Raw genomic sequence first — 19614 nt, 5'->3', positions numbered from 1 at the left:
TTTAATGAGTTCTAGTATGATGCGATTTTTGTTGTTGGTTGAGCTGGTTAGGTAGGCTTTGCTTTTCATTTAAGGTTGCATTTCCAGTGCGATCACATACGTGTCTAGTGCTGTGTATGCAAACATACCCTTGGAGACTCAATCAAGCACAGGGTTGGTTCTTCAAGAGTAAAGGAGGTAAAAGCCTAGCTTCAGATATGGCCTCCCTGGGGTCTCTGTTCCTGGACATCTCTCTCTCTCTCTGATTCTCTTGTGCTCTTTCGGACCCCAGCTCCCAGTGTCCTATCATCCTGGAGTTCCTGTGCTTGCAGGGCTTCCTGATGGGCTATGCCGTGAGAAACGCTCCTCACGGGCAGGAAGAGAAATCTACGTATCATTCCCACAGTGAGGGCACACCCAGGATCTGAAAAGGAAGAAATCACTTTCATCTACTCACACATGGAAACCTATTTTTTTCCTGGATTCACAAAGATGCACTGACCATCTTAACCGATCGAAGACATAGCTCCTTGACCAGCCCCAAAGTAACACCTATTAATGTCGAATGTGGTCTAATTCTAGTGTTGCGCCTGCGTATTTGAGGGGAAACAGCACTTACTGAGTACCTACTGTGTACTTGGGGATCAATGTTTCCACTCAATCCTCTCCGAACTCTGGAAGATGCGTGCCTTATTCCCCTGCCCCAATGAGGAAGCAGCTTTAGAGGTGTACAGCAGCCTTGAGAACACACAGTCCCAAACCCAGAGCCAGGACTCCAGTGCAGGCGTGCAAGTGCACACCCTACAGCTCTCCCCCTCTCCCCAACCCAGCCGAGGACCCACATCTCGAAAATAAGCCAACAACAGGCCTCACTTTCAATCACACACCTCACATTCAGGGAGTGCTTACTACACAGGCATTTTTTCTGAGCACCTTGTTTGCCCTATCTCGTTGAATGCTTGCAACAGCCGCTATCACTTAGAGACTTCTAGGTCCGTGTTTAATGCTGAAACACCTGGGTCACAGTGCAGTTAAGGGACGCATCCAGGGTCCCTAGAGGGACTAGAAGGGAGGCAGCTGAGCTTCAGCCTCTACAGCCCTAAGGACTATAGCTCCAGAGTCAACCAACTGTGACGTCCTAGGGTCTCGCAGCCACATCTGGGGACTTCTCACAGTGGGCGTACCCACTTTCTCAAGCTGGTTCCCCGCCCACCCTGCAGGTCCGCCCACACCCACCCTCCATCCCCTTCCTCCTAAGACTGACCGCCCCCTGGTCGGGGCCACTAGCCCTTGGGCAGGCTGACTTGCTCCTTTAGTTTGTGACAGAGCAAAGGGACCTGGTTTCCCTCACTAATCTCAAGTTCCAGGTATAGACGTAGTGTTCTTGGTTGATGGAATCCCCCAGGCCAGATGACTTATTCAGTTACTGGATCCTGCCCTACTCTTCGCAGAGACAGTAACCTGCCTTGCCAGTGTTCTGCTGGGGCTGTAATAAGGTCATTATGAAGGGAGCCTGGCCCAAAGTAAGTGCCTAAGATAAGACTATTCTTTTCCTTCCTCATCTTGCTGAGTTTACTCTTTACAATATAATAGCAATTTAGAAAGACAGTCTCAGAGTCTTCAAATACTTCTCTCCCAGGCAGCCTAGGGGGTTGGAAAGGGGCCCTTCATGACAGGGTCAGGACACCATACCCTGGCCTTATTGCCTACTTGCTGTGCACTCTTCAGCAGGTCCCTTAACCCTTCTGGGCTGCAGTTTTCTCATCTGTAAAATGAGATGCTCGGGGCCAAATGATCTCTCAAGCACCCACTAGTCCAAATTTTCTCTGATCACAATTCAGCATTCCTCCTTAAAATATTTAGAAATGAGTATTCTTTGCCTCTGTGAGGCCAGAGGTACTTGTTCCCACCCAAACCTGTGGTGCTTTTAAGAAAATTACCCTAGAGATGCTGTGAAAATGGCCTGGGGCTACCTTTCCAGAAAAGAGCCAGACACAGGACACATTAACAGTTGGCCACCGTGCATGGTGTGGAGTAGGGACCCCGGGGCTCCGGGGCCTGCCTGCCTCCTCCTAATTTACCCCCATGATCACAAGTCCCCTGCACCCGCCACTCTAATTAGCTTATTTCCAAAATGGGAATAGGAAGGAATGAGGGTAAGTTTGGGCTAAGCATTTTAAACTGTTTTGACATTACAAAAGCCATTTTAAAAATAGAGGAAATTTGGGAAATAGGTATTAGGGGAAAAAGTCATTGAGCACCTCATCTTTCTAGTTTAGTTACTAGGCATCACTAGTTTGGTCTTTCCCTTTTCTTCATCAATGTGATCTAGCTAGTTACTATGTAAGTTCATGTCTTTGTTGTTGTTCTTGTTGTTGTTGTTGTTTCCTTTCTTGTCTTTTGGACTTTATTTTGTCATAAAAGTTTGCAGGTTGGGACGCCTGGGTGGCTCAGTTGGTTAAGCCGCTGCCTTCAGCTCAGGTCATGATCCCAGCGTCCTGGGATCAATTCCCACATCAGGCTCCTTGCTCCGCAGGGAGCCTGCTTCTCCCTCTGACTCTGCCTTCCACTCTGCCTGTGCTCGTTCTCGCTTGCTCTCTCTCTGACAAATAAATAAATAAAATCTTAAAAAAAAAAAAAAGTTTGCAGGTTGCTTTATGATCTTTGCAAGCATCACATATAATGATGCATACTTCTTGTCATTCCATTTGACTTTGGGGTTATTTTTGAATGCTAAAGATAATTTTTCTTTTATTGCTTATAAATATAAGGCTATATTTCATCTTTGTGTGTGTATATAGGTAGATATATTTGTTTCTGAGGGACAAGATTCTCAAGAATAAATTCCCTAGAATGAAATTACTGCTTTAAAGGATTTCATCATTGTTGCAGCTTTTGGGACATTGGTCAAATTGCTTTCCAAAAGGGCTGCACTGACTTACAATGCCATCAGCAATTTCCCATTTGGCTGCATCTTCACCAGAACTGGTTATTAATCATTTCAACATTTTATAGATTTCATAGGCAAGGCAGCGCCTAATTATTTCAATTTGCATGCTATTGATTAACTGAGGAAGCCAATCATTTCTCCATATTTTTTTAATCTTCCCTCTTCCCAGGACCAGGAAATCTCAGAGACCCATCACTCCAGTCTTCTAACATTTTAAGGCTGGGAGCCTTCGAGAAGGCAGGCAGATAGCACAAGCTTACGGGAGTCAGACAGAAGACCACTCAAGAGGTAAGTAATGGTGTTCAGCATTTGCTGGGTGGAAGCAGAGAGGAAAACTGTAACAGGTAACTAAAGAATGCCTAAAGAGGGGGCACCTTGGTGACTGACTCTTAATTTTAGCTCAGGTCAGGATCTCGGGGTCATGAGATCAAGCCTTGCGGAGGGGGGCCCATGTTGGAGGCTGAGTCTGCTTAAGATTCTCTCTCTATATATCCCTCTCAAAAAAAGAAAAGACTCCTAAAGAGGGATTCTGGCTAGACTCCAAAGGAATACCCCTCTTCTGTGAGGTTTTGGCAGCTCATTTTATGTACACTGGAAATAATGTGGTTGCTTTTTCTTCTGTAATCAAGAGGACCAAATAAGAATTTATTCATGAAGTTAAAGGTAGAATACTTACTCACTCACGTGGGCTGGATTTAGGAATTGAGACAAATACCTTCCTTAAACACAGAGGCGGTATAGCAGATTTTTTTCTGTATCTAGTTGGTATGTTTAAAGTACTTGAACTGATGTCCCAGTAATAACCATCTGTCTTAATCAAAAAGTTAATAAAACCCATGACCTTTAAAAGACTGGAGTCTTGCCACCGGCGTTCTCCATCTTTCCTTAAATATACTTACTTCAGTTTTTCCCAGGTCTCTTCACCAAATTTCTCTGTCACAAGGGATTGTAGACAGGTGTTGATAAATCCGTACTAGAATACAAAACAAGAGGGAAAATGTGGATCATGAAGCACAGAATCCCCAGTCATAGACATTTGAACAGTTTCTTTTAGGAAAAGTGCAAAGGTATCTTCTTGAGAAAATGAATTATACTTCTTCCCTCTTTCTTAGGAGTTTATTGGTTTGACAGTTCTGCTTCTTCTCAACTTAGAGAAGTTGTTTCGCAGAGAAAATCTAGGAGCTAAATTTAAAATCAGACTAGAACTATAAGAGGTTCACTGTCATCATCTCCAAAACGGGAAATCATTTCATTAGAACAAAGAGTTCAAAACACAACAGGGGGTATGTGGTGGGGGGTTAGGGACAGGGACCAGGAAGGGCATTCACCTCGCGCCATGTCAAAAAGGCAGCGAAAGAATGAGTTTCTTTTCTTTATAAAAATGAGTTGGGGCACCTGGGTGGCTCAGTGGGTTAAAGCCTCTGCCTTCGGCTCTGGTCATGATCCCAGGGTCCTAGGATCGAGCCCTACATCGGGCTCTCTGCCCAGCAGGGAGCCTGCCTTCCCGCCTCTCTCTACTTACTTGTGATCTCTGTCAGTCAAATAAATAAATAAAATCTTTTTAAAAAATTTTTTAAAAAATGAGTTTTGGAGGAAGACATCAAAAGTAAAGGAAAATAAAGGGAGAAAAAACTAACAAGAAAGAAGGAGCAATGGGGTCAGCAGCGTTTTCTACCTGATTTGCTCATTAATCTGTGATCTTCCTTCTTTCCTCCTTCGGATAAAAAAAATTTTTTTTTTAATAAAAAAAGGGCTTATCAATGCCTCTGCTTGGTGAAGGGGAGTACAACCCATGCAGGCCACCCATCTCCACAGCATGAGGACACCTAACCTAGGGGCTGTGATGATTGGATTAAATTTGAAAGCACCAAGGGAACTCAGTTAAAAAAAAAAAAAAATCTTCATCAAGTAAAGAATCCTTGTGTCTCACAAATATCAGGCTCGAGATTTATCTTATCAGTGTGGATGTTTATGTATGGGGATTTCTTAAAGGGAAAGAAGTTAATGCCAGCAAGAGGAAGAGGGCTCTGAGTTCTAAGAGCTATTTCTAGGAACAGAATGTACACTGTGCTTGGCTGTGTTTCCAGGTCCACACCAAAATGTAGTCTTCTCCCTTCACTCCATCTCATCCTGGCTCCACATGTGCCCCCAACGTGTGACTCATTGACAAGACCACACCGTAGCCTGGCGTTTAAAGCACTCTCGCGAACCACCGAAATTTATGCTTCCATGATTCCTGCCACTGCTGCCTTAGGCTTACCCAAAACACCTTCCACCTCTCCTCAAATATAGATGGCCCTTCCCTGACAATGTTTCCTCTCCCATTGCTCAGTCACTCTGTGGCAAGTCTTGGCTCCATTGTCACCTTGTTTCTAGAACCCATCCCACTTCCTCTGCCACATACTGGCTGGCAGTCCCTGGGTCCCAAACTCACCACCGGACCCCTCTGTGTCCTTATCACCCCAGGATTGTTATGTTACCATATCACGTGTGCACACACGTATTTCCTATTTATCTATCTACACAGCCATCTATCAACACACCTTTGTAAGTTCCTTGGGGTCAGGAAGTAGGTGCAATTTATCTGTATTTCAACTAAAGCAGCAAGATGGTGTCTGGTACATAGTAGGTATTTAGTAATACTTACTGAACAAATGAGTACTGAATTGCAGCCTGGAGTCTGAAAGCATAAAAACGTTTGAATACCTCCAGGCATTTCAAATCAATTCAGCGTTAGCAAAGATAGCAACTGTTTATCCTAGCTATGTTGGCAGGAGAATGCCGAGGCCAATGAAACTATCATGCCTGCCGCCTAAGCCTCGTAGTGGCAAGAAAGCGAGGCCCAGGGTAATCAGCCAGTGAGTCATAACCACATGGGATCACATAGCTCAAAGTTTAAGGACTTTAGGGTCAGCAGGTTGTGTACGCTAGGACCCGCACTGGGTCTTCAGCATTCGGTGGTCTCTGAAGTCAGTGGTATCGGTTACCATTTGGGCGCTCTGAACATCTAGGTCAGAGAACAGCCCCCTCACCTTCTGCTGGCCATAATAAATATGCTTCCTCCTGAATGTTCAAATCGGGGGACTTCTTCCACCCCTGGAGAGAGCAGAGAGGCAGGGAACAGGCTGGTCCTGCGTCTGTGAGAGGTCTTTGGCACATGCCTCTCGTGCACCAGCTCATGGGGAGTCTCACCGAGACCCACTCCTTGTACATTTGACGGCCTGACTGGAACTGGCAAGAACGACAAATAGCTCCCAAATTCTCTAACACTCAGGAACCAGGACCCTTAAACCAGTTACATCATTGGCTGATGGCACCTAAATCTTTTGAGGGCTCCTTGGATAGTAGCTGTGGTACCTTTAAGAAGCATCAGTGTTCAAAAGAAGCAATTGTTTCCTTTTTAGAAAAAGTCAGAAAAATGTTAAGTCTAGCTAAGTATTTCTCCAGCAAAGATCACTTTGCGCCATCCCTATCTAATCCTGCTCCTGGGGCCTGCCATCTGCTGGCTGGGGGATGGGGCCCCCCTAGTCTAATCTGGCCTCAGTGAGCCCAGAGAGGGGGTGTGGCTTAGAGGAAACAGCTTGTGCTTGCTCTGGAGCCAGATGGCTTTCCCTCTGTGCCTTAGAGCTTCGTGGCTTTGGGTAAATGGTCTACCCTCTCTGAACCCACTGTTTAAGAGCTAAGCTGAAATAGAATTGATCACTCTTGTAGTACTCTTCTTAGGGTGATAGAGGAACGCTGCCGGCTGCACCGGTTGCTAGCCGACCCCACATTTTACCAGCTGTTTGACCCCGCACCGTCACCAAATCTCATTCATCCTCAACTGTTTCATCTGGAAAATGGGGATGAGCACGGTGCCTTCCTCTCTGGTTTGAGGTGAGGATTAAATGAGGTCTTAGGTATGAAGCAAATGCTCCTGGAAAGGTTAGCCATTTTTCTTCGAGAATGCGCATCTCGAGCAAGAGGAGCAAGGGGGATCCTTGGACGCCAAGGGGAAGGGAGGATAGAGGACACCGGGAGGCCCTTACCATGTTGCTGCAGTGACTACCTTCAGGTGGAAACAGCCCTGGAGGAACACCAAGCTCCCGACTAACCCGTCAGCCCCCAGTCATTCAGAAGAACACCCGGCATCTCCTGCAGCCTGTCTTGTAGCCTATGGGTGTCCACAGGGAAATCAGGAGCTGAGCACTGACCCTGCAGCAAGAAGCTAACTGTTGAGTCCTTAGTCACCGAGGGAGAAAAAAGTAAATCTGCCCCCACCAGCTCATGCGTGGGACCCACTGCCAGGTTCCCCTTGGGATGCAACTCCCTGGTGCTAATTCCTTGGGGGGGTTCAGCCTGAAACTTGACCTTCTCCCAGAGGTGCCAATACAACAACAACACCGTGCGGGCAGCTTGGAACTTCCAGGACCTCAAGCCCGCAGAGCCCCCACCCTGAGCGCTCCCTGGCTTCTCCACTCCTGTGGCAGAAGGCTCCGAGGGCCAGCACATCCTGATCCTGCTGGACTCTGGGGCTGACTTTGGCTTCCCACCCAATCTTGCTGCAAATTCAGAAACTCACTTTGCTCCCTCTCCCACTCAATTCCCCCGCAGAGAGGTTGGCATCTCATGCTCTGTGACGCATTCTTTCCCAGCTTGGCTGAAGAGGGAGGCCAGGATTCCTGAAGCCCAGGAGGCTTTTGCAAAGACATTTGTCCTTTCATTTGACAGATCGCAGCCAGTCACTTTCCTGTGTGATGTCACCGTGGGGAGCACCTGGGGAGTACAGAGGCTGAGATGTGGGCTCTGCTCCCACATGGCCAGTCACAGGGCCCTCTGCCCCCAGAGTACTCTTAGAACCCTGAACTTGACTTTCAGGATGCCTCTGGGATCCTGTTGGAAGACTGCCTTGCAGATGAAATGGCCTTTTGAGGTCTTTTTAGTTCTTCTTTAATTAAATCTCCTTGGATGTGGTCCAAAGATGGCAGGTCTTGACCGGAACTTGACTCTGTGATGTTATAATGTGAGACTCCCTGGTGCCTTAAAGCCTTATCTTCCTCCCCATCCTCACCCCATTCAGGCTCTGGTAACCTCTCTCCTAGGGGTCTATTTCCTCTGCATTGTGATCAGAGGGAAGAAACCCAGTCTCCAACCACATCCAGTGAATAGCACCTACAGCATCTCTAACAGCCATACCTGCTTTGGTGTAAAAACAAGAGTAAAAGGGAATATAATGAAGCTCAAAGGGTTGGGGAACCCCTTGAGGTTGCAGGGCTCTGCAGAGGTGTGGACAACCCCATGGATGTAGCACCTGGCCATGGCAGCAGCTGGTGAGCCTACGATGCCAGGGACAGGGGCATGTCCCTGAAATGAAGCCCTCCTTAAAGGACAATGCATCTTTAGCTTTGTACGCCCAACACGGAACACAATCAAATTCCAGACGATGTTGAAAGATTTCTCCCCTCTCAGGAGTCTTTTCTTCCCCACCCCCTCCCTCACCCCCCTCAGATCCCTGTCCTGGCCTGCCCCTCCCCCACCCTTTCTGCATCCCCCTTAGAAATCTCCCCTTGCCTCCCCACCCAGTAGGCTCCCTTGTCTGTCCCACGCCCTCCTGCCTTCCTCACGCCACCCGCTCCACGGAAAGACCTAATACTCAGACAGACTGGTACTTCTTTAAGACCCTTCTTCTTCCTTTCTGAAACAGAGACTGCTTATTCTCAAAAGCTAGCCTCTCTCTCTGTGTTATTCCTGGGCGGAAGGAACATGTGTTCAGGAGGAGAAGAAAAGACTCTGGACTAGGTGATTTCCATAATTACGCTTCCCAGGCCCCCACCACCATTCAGCTGACAGTCTTCTCTCCCCTGCCAAGTGGGCCTGCTCCCGCTCTCTCTCTTTTGCACCCCCCAGCCCTCAACCCTGCTTTTTCAAACACGCCAGCACGCTTGCATTTCACAATAAGTAAATGGTAAAAAAAAAAAAACCTCCATTTTCTTTCTCATGCAGCAGATGGCAGGTCTCAGGAACTTGGTGGAAATTAGGCTTTCTGATTTTCTAATAAATTTCAGTATCTCACACAAGCACAAGCTGGTTCTGATTCTGATGTTAGTGCCATATGGCCTAGCATTCGTGGGCTGTGGCCGCTTCATCCTCCGGGTAGCAAGGAAGGGGGGATCTTTCCCAGATCAACGCGATGGAGCTTGTACGGACCAACTGGATCCGTCGGTGAATACCATTTGATAATAATATTGTATATGGCAGTGGAGCAATTATCTGTCTTTTATGGTATGGGTTAATTTCCACTGCCAGTTTTCCTAATTACAACCGCCACCCAAAGGACTACTCTCTGTAAATACCCTGTAAATATCTGAAAAGATATAGGCCATGTCTGCACGGAGGAAAACGTCCCTGGATTTTGAAACTGTCTGGAAATTGGCTGACATTTTATGTGTTTTTCAATGGCATAGGCAGCCTAGTGAGGAACTTCCCATATATGGAAATTCCCTTCTCTCTTCCGGGACAAAAGGGGTCCCCTGCCCTGACTGTAACTGTTGGTCTGAAGGTCACTTTTCACTGGTACCTCTTTTGTTCTTCAGGGTGCAGCTGGGTGACCTTGGACAAATGCCTCCACCTGGGTGGCTCACCAGCCCACACCTCAGTAAAAGGATAAACCGTCTCCATCCTCACAGAAAGCTCCCTCGCGCCTTCTCAGTCAGCACCTCCCACCCCCAATGACTGTCATGATCATCTCGATAGATTCGTTTTGCTGGCTCTTAAACTTCAGAACTTCGTGTAAATTAAATCATACTGCATGTTCTCTTCTGTACCTGGCCTCACTTTTAACCCGTGTTGGGTGCATTGAAGAAACTCATTCCCCAAATTGGACATTATGTCTATAAACACACACTCATTTACACATATTCTATGATATGTAATGAGATCCTATAAGGCTAACTCTCACCTCCTGTGGTCTGCAGCCTAGGTCTCAGGTGTAATGAGAAACCTAAACCTTTCATTTTGTACATGACAAGGAAGGGGGATGGGGAGGTCAGAAATCGTAGGGAGTTTGCTAGAGTCAGTCTGTATAGTTTGAGGAAAGAAATGAGAGCAAGAGGGCAAGGAAGGAGTGTGCGGGCAAAAGATTTTCTCTGATAAAATATAACCATCATCTGGTTTTTGTTTGTTGGTCTTTGCATTACTGGAGCTGTAGCTGCCTTACTCTTGGCGCACCCAAAAGGAGGAAACTGAGATTAGCTAGTATTCACCTGGTTTGCTAAGAGGGACTGGGACACAGAAGAGATAAACTGATGAGAGCACATCGGCTTGAGGTAAGCTTGCTTGGCTGAGGCAATAGCCGCGAAATAGAACCAGATTTCTTTCAGGCATGTTTTCATATTTGGAACTTCGGCATGCTGAAACAACAGGGTCACTTAGCAGTATGAATCTTCAAAAACACTTTCCAGAAGACAGGCTGGTTCCTTTTTTCCTTCCAGTTTTATTGAGAAATAACTGCATCTTGGTTTAAGGTATACAGTGTGATAGTATGATTTGCATAGGCTCTGAAATGATTACCACAATGGGCTCTGCGCACATCCATTTCTCAGAAAGATACAAGAAAGGGAAAGAAAAATGGGAAAACAATTTTCATCCTGTGAGGAGAACTCACAGAATAGACTTCTTTAAGCACTTCCCTATACACCATGCGGCAAGGTCAGCTAGTCATCATGGTGTACGTTACGTCCCTCGTGCTTATTTATCTCATAACCAGAATTTGTACCTTTTGGCCACCTTCCTCCAATTTCATCTCCCTCCCTCTCCCCCTCTGGTTATCACACAAGTTTGAAGATTTTACATATATGTGAGTTCATACAGTAGTTTCCTTCCTTTGTATGACTTATTTCACATAGCATAATGCCTACTGGGCCCATCCATGCTTTTGCAGATGATAGGGTTTCCTTGTTTTTAATGTCTGAATACTACTCCACTCTGTGTGTGTGTGTGTGTGTGTGTGTGTGTGTGTGTGTGTACCACAACGTCTTTATCCCTTCATCCACTGGTGGACACTTAGGTTGTTTCCATGGCTTGGCTATTGTAAATAATGCTGCTGTGAACATGCGGATGCAGCCATGTTTTCAAGTTGGTGTTTTCTTATCTATTGGATATATTCCCAGAAGTGGAATTGCTGGATGATTCGGAGGATCTATTTTTACTTTTCTGAGGCTCCTAAATACTCCATACTGTTTTCCACAGCAGCTGTACCAATTTACAATCTCACCAACAGAGCACAAGCGTTCCCACTCTCCATATCCACGCCAGCATTTATTACTTCTTGTCTTTTTGATGATGGCCATTCTAACACATGTGAGATGATATTTCCTTACGGTTTGGATTTGCATTTCCCTATTGCTTAGTGACGCTCAGCATCTTTTCATGTACCTGTTGGCCTTTTGTATATTTTCTTTGGCAAAAGGTCTATTCAGATACTTTGCTGGTGTTTTAATTGGGTTGTTTCTGGGGGTTTTGTGTTATTGAGTTATATGAATTCCTTATATATTTTGGATATTAACCCTTCATCAGATGTACGATTTGCAAATATTTTTTCCCATTCTAAGATTGTTTTTTCATTTGATTGATGGACTCTTTTGCTATGTAGAAGTTTTTTAGTTTGATGTAGTTCTATGTGTTCATTTTTTATTTTGTTGTTTTGTGCTTTAAGTGTCGTATCTTTAAAAAAAAAAAAAAAGGTCATTACCAACACCCATGTCAAGGAACTTTATTCCTATGTTTTCTCCTAGGAGTTTCGTGGTTTTGGCTCTTATATTTAAGTCTTCAATCCATTTGAGTATATTTTTGTGGGTGGTATAACATGTGGATCCAATTTCATTCTTTTCCATGTGAATATCCAATTATCCCAGCACCATTTATTGAAGAGACTGTCTTTTCTCCATTAAGGACTCTCAGCTCTCTTGTCAAATATTAATTGACTCTATATGCTTGGGTTTATTTCTGGGCTCTCAATTCTGTTTCATTGTTGTGTCTGTTTTGATGCCAATACCATGCTATTTTGATGACTATAGCTTTATAGTATAGCTTGAAATAGGAAATGTGTTGCCTCCTGTTTTGTTCTTCACAGGATTTCTTTGGCTGTTTGACATCTTTGGTGGTTCCATATAAATTTTAGGAATGTTTTCTCTTTCTGTAAAAAATGCCATTGGAAGGATATCTGGGTGGCTCAAGTCAGTTAAGCATCTACCTTCAGCTCAGGTCATGATCCGGTCCTGGGATCGACTCCCACATTGGGCTCCTCGCTCAAAGGGGATCCTGGTTTTCTGTTTCCCTATGTTGCTCCCCCTGCTTATACTCTCCTACCACACCCTGACAAATAAATAAATAAAAACTTTTTTAAAAAATGCCATAGGAGTCTCAATAAGGATTTCATTGAATCTATACATGGCTTTTGGTAGTATTGACATTTTAGCAACATTAATTCTTCCAGCTTCTGAGCACAGAAAATCTTTCCATTTATTTGTGTTTTATTGGGTTTCTTTCATCAGTGTCTTATAGTTTTCAGAGAAGAAATCTTTCATTTCCTCAAATTTATTCCAATGGATTTTATTTTTTTTTTATGCTATGGAATTATTTTTTGGTAAATGAAATCAATATATTTCTTTTCAGAAAATTCATTGTTTGTGTATAGAAATGTTACTGATTTTTTAATATTAGTTTTATATCCTACAACTTTACTGAATTCATTGATTCAATCTAATAGTTCTTTGGTTGAGTCTTAAGAATTTTCTATATATAAAATATCATCTGCAATAAACACAAGTTTACTTCTTCCTTTCCCATTCTAATACCTTTTATTTCTTTCTCCTTTTTTGTGCCTTTCCAACACTTACTATTATTATTATTATAATTATAATTATTATTATTATTTACTTATTTTTACCTGTTATTTCTTTTCCTTGCCTGATGGCTCTAGCTATGACTTCCAATACTATGTTGGAGAAGAGTGGTGGGAGTGGGCATCCTTGTTTTGTTCCTGATCTTAAAGGAGAAGTTCAGCTTTTTACCACTGAGCACGACATTAGCTGTGTGCTTTCCTATATGGCCTTTATTATGTTGAATTTTTTCCCTCTGTAGCTAATTTGTTAAAAGCAATTATCGTGAACGGTGTTGAATTTTGTCAAGTGCTTTTCCTATGTCTATTATATAGTTCTTTTCTTTCATTCTGTTAATGTGACATCTCACATTGATTGATTTTTTATGTTGAACCATCCTTACAAATCCAGGAATCAATCCCACTTCATTGTGGTGAATGATCCTTTTAATGTGCTGCTGAATTCAGTTCGTCATTATTTTATCGAGGATTTTTTGCATCTATATTTATCAGGCATATTGGCTGGCAGTTTTCTTTTTTTATAGTGTCTTTTTCTGGTTTTGTATCAGGATGATGCTGGTCTCTTAAAATGAGTTTGTGTTCCCTCTTCTTCAATATTTTAGAAGAGTTTGAAAACGATTGCTGTTAATTCTTCTGTAAATATTTGGTAGAATTAACCAGTGAAGCCATCTGGTACTGGGCTTCCTCCATTAGGAGAATTTTTATTACTGATTTAATTTCCTTACTAGTAATTGGTCTATTAAGATTTTATATTTCTTTCTTTCTTTCTATTCTAGTCCTTTATTTCTTCAGTCTTAATAAGTTTTATATTTCTAAGAATTTTTCCATTTCTTCTAGGTTGTCCGGTTTGTTAGCATATAGTTTTTCATATAGCCTCTTATGATCCTTTGGCTTTCTGTGGTATGGGTTGTAATGTCTCCTTTTTCATTTATAATATTGCTAATTTGAGCCCTTTCTTTTTTTCTCCCTGGTTAGTCTAGCTAAGACTTTGTCAATTTTTTTTTATCTTTACAAAAAAACAACTTATAATTTGGTTAATCTCCTCTATTTTTTTCCCATTCTCTAATTCATTTATTTCTGCCCTAATTTATATTATTTCTCTTTTCCTGCTAACTTTAGGTTCAATTTTTTCTTCTTCTAGTTCCACAAGGCATAGAGTTATGTTGCTTACTTGAGATCTTTCTTCTTAATGTAGGTGTTTATTGCTATGAACTTCCCTCTTACTACTGCTTTTGCTGCATCCCACAAGTACTTGTATGCTATGTTTCCATTCCCATTTGTCTTGGTTTATTATCTAAATGTCCATAATAAGTGCTTGTTGGACTCTTATCATGTTAGTTGTGATACTAATAGCTCACTTCTACCAAGCCTCACTATGTGCCTGGCACAAAGCACTGTAGGATGAACTACATGAAATTGCTGTTCTTATGAGCCAGAGACTTGAATACCAGCAGTTTCATTTGGCCCAGTGAATATTATTTCATCCTTATCACAATCCTATATAAAGTAGGTCCTATTGTCATTAAGTCCCTTTTAAGATGACAACATTGAGGTACAGAGAAATTAAGTAGCTTCCTTGAGTCTCCAAAGCCAGTGAGCTTAGGAGGTGGTATTCAGAGTCAGTCCCAAGTCTCTGTAGCCTCCAAGAAAAGAATAAATATGGTGGATAATAACTGCCCCCCTTTTTTCTTTTATAAGAAACTGAGGCCTGTCTTGAAATCAGGTGGTATCTTCAGAAAAATCTTTTTCCAAGGAAGTCAAACTCTGGCCCATGGAGACCCACTTTCTTTCATCTGCCATGCTGATGGATGATATCCTACTTTGGACCTGGAGTTGCTGCAGTGTTATGAAAAAACCCTGGAAAATGGGTTCTGAATGTGGAACTCTGGGTCTTTCTATCACAGACCAGAGCCTTCCCATTAGAACTGAGGAAAACAACAAGAGCTGAAGCTTTTCCTCGTTGAACCTAGTTCATTTCCTCTCTCCCTAGGAGCCCTGTGCTTCCTGGCAATGGTATCTAAGTCATTCTAAGAGGGTGTGTTTCTCTTTCTGTTGAAATTTCAAGCCTTCGGAAATATAGAAAGAGGACCAACAGAATTATTAGGCGTGAAGTGCCACCATGTGGCCAAATGACCACATACCAACAGCCTGCCGTGTACTTGCTCCACTGCATGGAGGCCATGGCATGTGGCTTTGAATGCCCACAAATCCAGACATGTGGTAGAACACAGCTCAGCACACCGAATTCAAGTGTGAGTCCTCCCTCTGGGACTGGTTCCCCAGGTCTGGATTAATCATGTCATTCATCTTCCCTGGGTGGCAGTTCCCCTCAGTGTCATACGGGGCTACGACTCTCAAGGATGGGAGTCCAGGGACAGTGAAGTGAAGACACATCTGCCTTTCCAAATTACATACAGAAGCCAGGCAAGAGTGGAGATGAGGGGTCAGATCAAACAATAGCTCTGACACTCCTGTTAAGGCTCACTGAAGACCAAATTCCGCTTCCAATCTATCCTAATCCATACTTCCATTTAATTTTGGGGACAGCTGCAGATGAATCAGATGATCAATCTGGGGGCCATGATCAATCTGTAGAGGAAGCACGACAATTAAGGATTGTCACATTGTAATCAACTGATCATAACTGATATACTGTTATTTTCCATGGGCTCGTAATAGTGTTGGTGGCAGTATTTTCTGTATGCTTGCTCTGTGCCAGACACTGCACGGAGTCTTAGGGGCTCCTACACCCCCACAAGGTAGTTACTTGTGCCACGCCATTTGACAGTCAGGAAACTGAGACTGAGAGCAGTTGAGTATCACATCCAAGGCCAACTGGCCACTGAGTGAAAGGACCTCAGCCAGACCTCTCACTCCAGAGCACATTCCTAACTTCATGTTGGTTCTGTACTGTCTTCTTGCAAACAGTTATCTCAGGAAGCTGTACCACCTCTAATGTCTAACACATTTCAGGATTTCTCTTTTACTGGCAGAATTTTTGACTCTCCTAAGTGATGGCATGTCATCATCCTTTAATATGGCCACAGTTAACAATTACCGTCTACAAGGCACTTTACTGGGTGGCCATCATTTTTCCCTCCCTGTAGCACTGCAAGTTAAGAACAAGTATTCTCGTGCCCTATTGTCATTTGAGAAAAGCAAGGCCCAGAGAGCCTGAGCCACCAGGCCACATATACACCCCAGGGGTGGGGGGGCTGTAGAGGGCCTCTAGGTGAGAGCAGGTGGTTGCTCGGCGGAGGAGGCCTGTGAGGGTCTGACCACCCCCTCCCCGGGCAAGGCACACCTAGCCACTGCACCTGCCTGCCAGATCCTTGCTGCCCTGGTCTGGTACACTCCACCGCTTTTTGGGTGCTCTTGAGTTCTAGAAACAGCCAGAAGGAATTTGGAGCTGAGTTTTGTGAGTAGGGTCAGTGAGCTCTATGGATGTAGACAACACCATTTTGAATCAAAATGAAGACTGTTTTTCTTACCCGGCTTTGGTGCATGGTCTGCTGTCCCCACACCATCTCCCGCCACTCTCTGTGCTCTCTTTCCTCAAACTCAGAGCACTGTCTTCACCTAATTCAATGTTTTTCCTTGCACCACACACGCTTCTTCTCTCCTGAGCCTCTAAACGTTGGCATACTGTCCCTCGCCTCACAGCCCTTTAGATCTCTACTTGATATCTTAGTGACTCCATCTCTCATGACTTCAGATTCTGTCTCTGGGGTGGCAGCTCTGGGTTTTGTACTTATAGATCCAGGCACGCCCCTGAGCTCTACACAGAGGTGTCTAATCTCCCATCTGGAAGTCCACAGAAAGCTCTGAGTTAACAGCTACAAAATAGAACTCTTGATTTCTCTCCCCCATTCCCCTCCAGAAAAACCCATGCTGACCAGCCTCTCTGTTAATCCACTTCATAAAGCATACCTGTGGTCACTAGCACCTGGAGCTAGAGCCCTGTGTCTCTGTATCTAGTTCCTGGCGAGCCTAAACACCTGTAAGTCCTGCTTCAGAGTCTCTCCCAACCCACCCATCTTGTCGCAGCCCAGTCCTCCCATCCAGGCTGCCAGCGACACCTCCTGTCTGGCCCACAGAGAGTAACCCAGCTGGTGTCCCAAGTTGTCCCTTTGAGCCCTTCAGTAAAACCCTCACCCAAAAGCCACAGACATCTTTCAAAAATTAAATCTGACTATGCTACCCTTCTGTTCAGAACCCTCCAAAGACAACCTAGTACCTTCCATCCTGCATCCTCAAGGTCCCCCAATGCCTTCCTGCCTGGGGACTTCATGCAGGCTCCTTCCTTGGCCTGACCAGTCCTTCCCCTGATCTCATTCAATCCCTCGCTTGTTCAGAGCTCTGTTCAAGGATAACCACCTCTGCTGGGCTTTCTCTGACTAAAAATCCCACCTCCTGCCCTTCCCATTCTCTATTTTACTTCACAGAATTGGTCATTCCCTGACACATTATTACATTTGAATATATATGCACATAGCATATGATTGCTTGTTGCCCGCACGCCCCTTCCCACCAAGTTTGTATAAGCTCTGAAGTCAGAGAGTTGGTTCTATTCCCAGGGCCTGGAAGATAATTCTCAGGGCCTGGAAGATTTCTGAGCACATACGGGGGCTAAACTAAGTTCTGCCCTCACAGAGCTCCCAGTCTAATGGGGGCAAGCGTGCACAAGTGAATGTGTATGAGACTGTTTGTGCAAGTGTGTATGTCTGTGTGTGTGTGTGTGTGTGTGTACACACAAGCATGTGTTAGATCACAGTAGACACAGAGCAGCCAGCTAATGCATAATAGAGGTTAAGATCAGTGATGGGTGAGATAGTGTGGTCAAGAAGACCTCTCTGAGGAGGTGACAGTTGAGTATCTGAGTATGACAAATGAAGCTATGTGGGATCTAGAAAGCTCTTCCCAAGCCACCCTGCCCCAGCCAGCTCAGATGTCCCCCTTACAAGTTCCCTGTGACAACAAAGGCCTTCCTTCACAATCACTTCAATTGTGATCCATTTGTGCTGGTGTAACCCTTGGATGAAGGTATGTATCTACCGCAGACTGAAAGTTCTGTGAGAGATTCTGTTTATATTATAACTCCAGACACAAGCTGGGACATAGTAAATGCTGAATATTCTTTTTCAAACAACAAACAAATGGATAAACAAACATGGGCATTTCCCCCAAGAGAATAACCCGAAGGCTATGACATGCTCTGTGGCCTGGGAGGTCAACAAAAATGGCTACATCAATTTATTTACAATATGTGCCTGCCCAACCCCTCCCCTTACCACCATCACACTCCTCCTGCCCCTTTCAAGGAGAACTGCCCTGACCCGTGCTGTTGATGAGGAACTGGGGGATCCAAGGCAGCCATATTTGATTGGAAGGAGGTGGGAGCCGATATCACCTGAGAATGCGTGTGACCCACAGGGGACCATAGGCAAGATCCACCACAGAACTCAGACCAGGGGCCTGAGGGTCTCTCTTCCTGAGGCTGTGGGTAGCTTAACGGTTTAAGCCCACCGCATTTTAGGGCCCACTTCCGGACTCACTACTGCCCCCGCCACAATACACACTATAGAAGATGCTATATTGCATCTTCTAAGGCTTCTTCTCTCCACTCTTTAGCTCAAGGTGTAGTAAAGCTTGACTCTGGGACTTGACTGATCAAGTCTCCTTGATTTCTGTCAATCCAGCTTTCCATGGCTGCTCAGTAGAAATCCTGCCCTTCAGTCAAGGGCATCCCCTTGCTGGCTACTATCCTTTCTGACTTTTCTGGTAACTATCCATGTGCATGAAATGACAGCCTTTAGCAGTCCTCTGTCAGAGTCTAAAGCTGTCTTTCAAGAGAACCTCCACCGTGAAGCTCTCTGTGATACCTTGAGCTAAGTGCATTCTCTGCAAGTGCGGAGTTCCTCTCGTGGGTAGACTGAGATGCTCGATGAAGCAGTAAATGCCCAGCAATGTGTTCCATGTTTGTGCTATCTTCCCCCATTAGGTGGCCTATTACCAAATGGCAGAAAGTGTGTCTTATATTATTTTGCTTGGTATATAGCAGTTGCTTACTAAGAACTTGGTAGGTTGATTGAAGGGAAGCATCACTCTTGACCATCAGCGATCTTTATATAGACTGGCTATCCATTCCTCTCCCTTACAGGCTTGATGTATTGTGTGTTTCCAGTTGGTGATTTTGTGTCATCAGAAAGTCTTTCCAAAATAAGAGGCTGTCAGACAAGACAGAATTTCATTTTCACAAAACTAGAGGGTAGCACATGGACTAAAGAAACTGGAAAATGACAGGTAAGTCAGAGTTCACCATGGATATTGGGCAGTTAGCATCAAGCTTACAAGGAAATTGGGCTGGGTGACTGAGAAGGACAAGAACACTTTGTGATACCGTGTGTGGGGGGCTGAAGTATGGTCTCCCCACAGGAGGTTCTGCATCCCCAGAACCTGTGAATGTTACCGTCTGTGGCAAAAGGGACTTTACAGATTTGACTCAGTTAAGGTTTCTGAGATGGGGAGACGATCCTGCGTCATCCAGGTGGGACCGCCGTCATCAGAAAGGTCCTCAGCAGGGGCAGGCAGGAGATCAGAGCGAGTAGCTGGAGACAGGAGGATAGAAGCAGAAGACTGGGGTGACGTGAGGTGGGGCCCACAAGCCAGGCAGGCAGCCAGCCTCTGGACGCTGGAAAAGGCCAGGGGATGGATACTCCCTTCAAAGCCTTCCAAAGGAATCAGCCCTGCCCAGACCTTGATTTATTCCAGTCAGATGGATTTTAGTTCGGACCCTTAGCCTGTTAGA

This window comes from Mustela nivalis, assembly GCF_964662115.1.
Source record: "Mustela nivalis genome assembly, chromosome: 15".
NCBI classification, from domain to species: domain Eukaryota; kingdom Metazoa; phylum Chordata; class Mammalia; order Carnivora; family Mustelidae; genus Mustela; species Mustela nivalis.
This window is presented reverse-complemented; position numbering follows the sequence as displayed.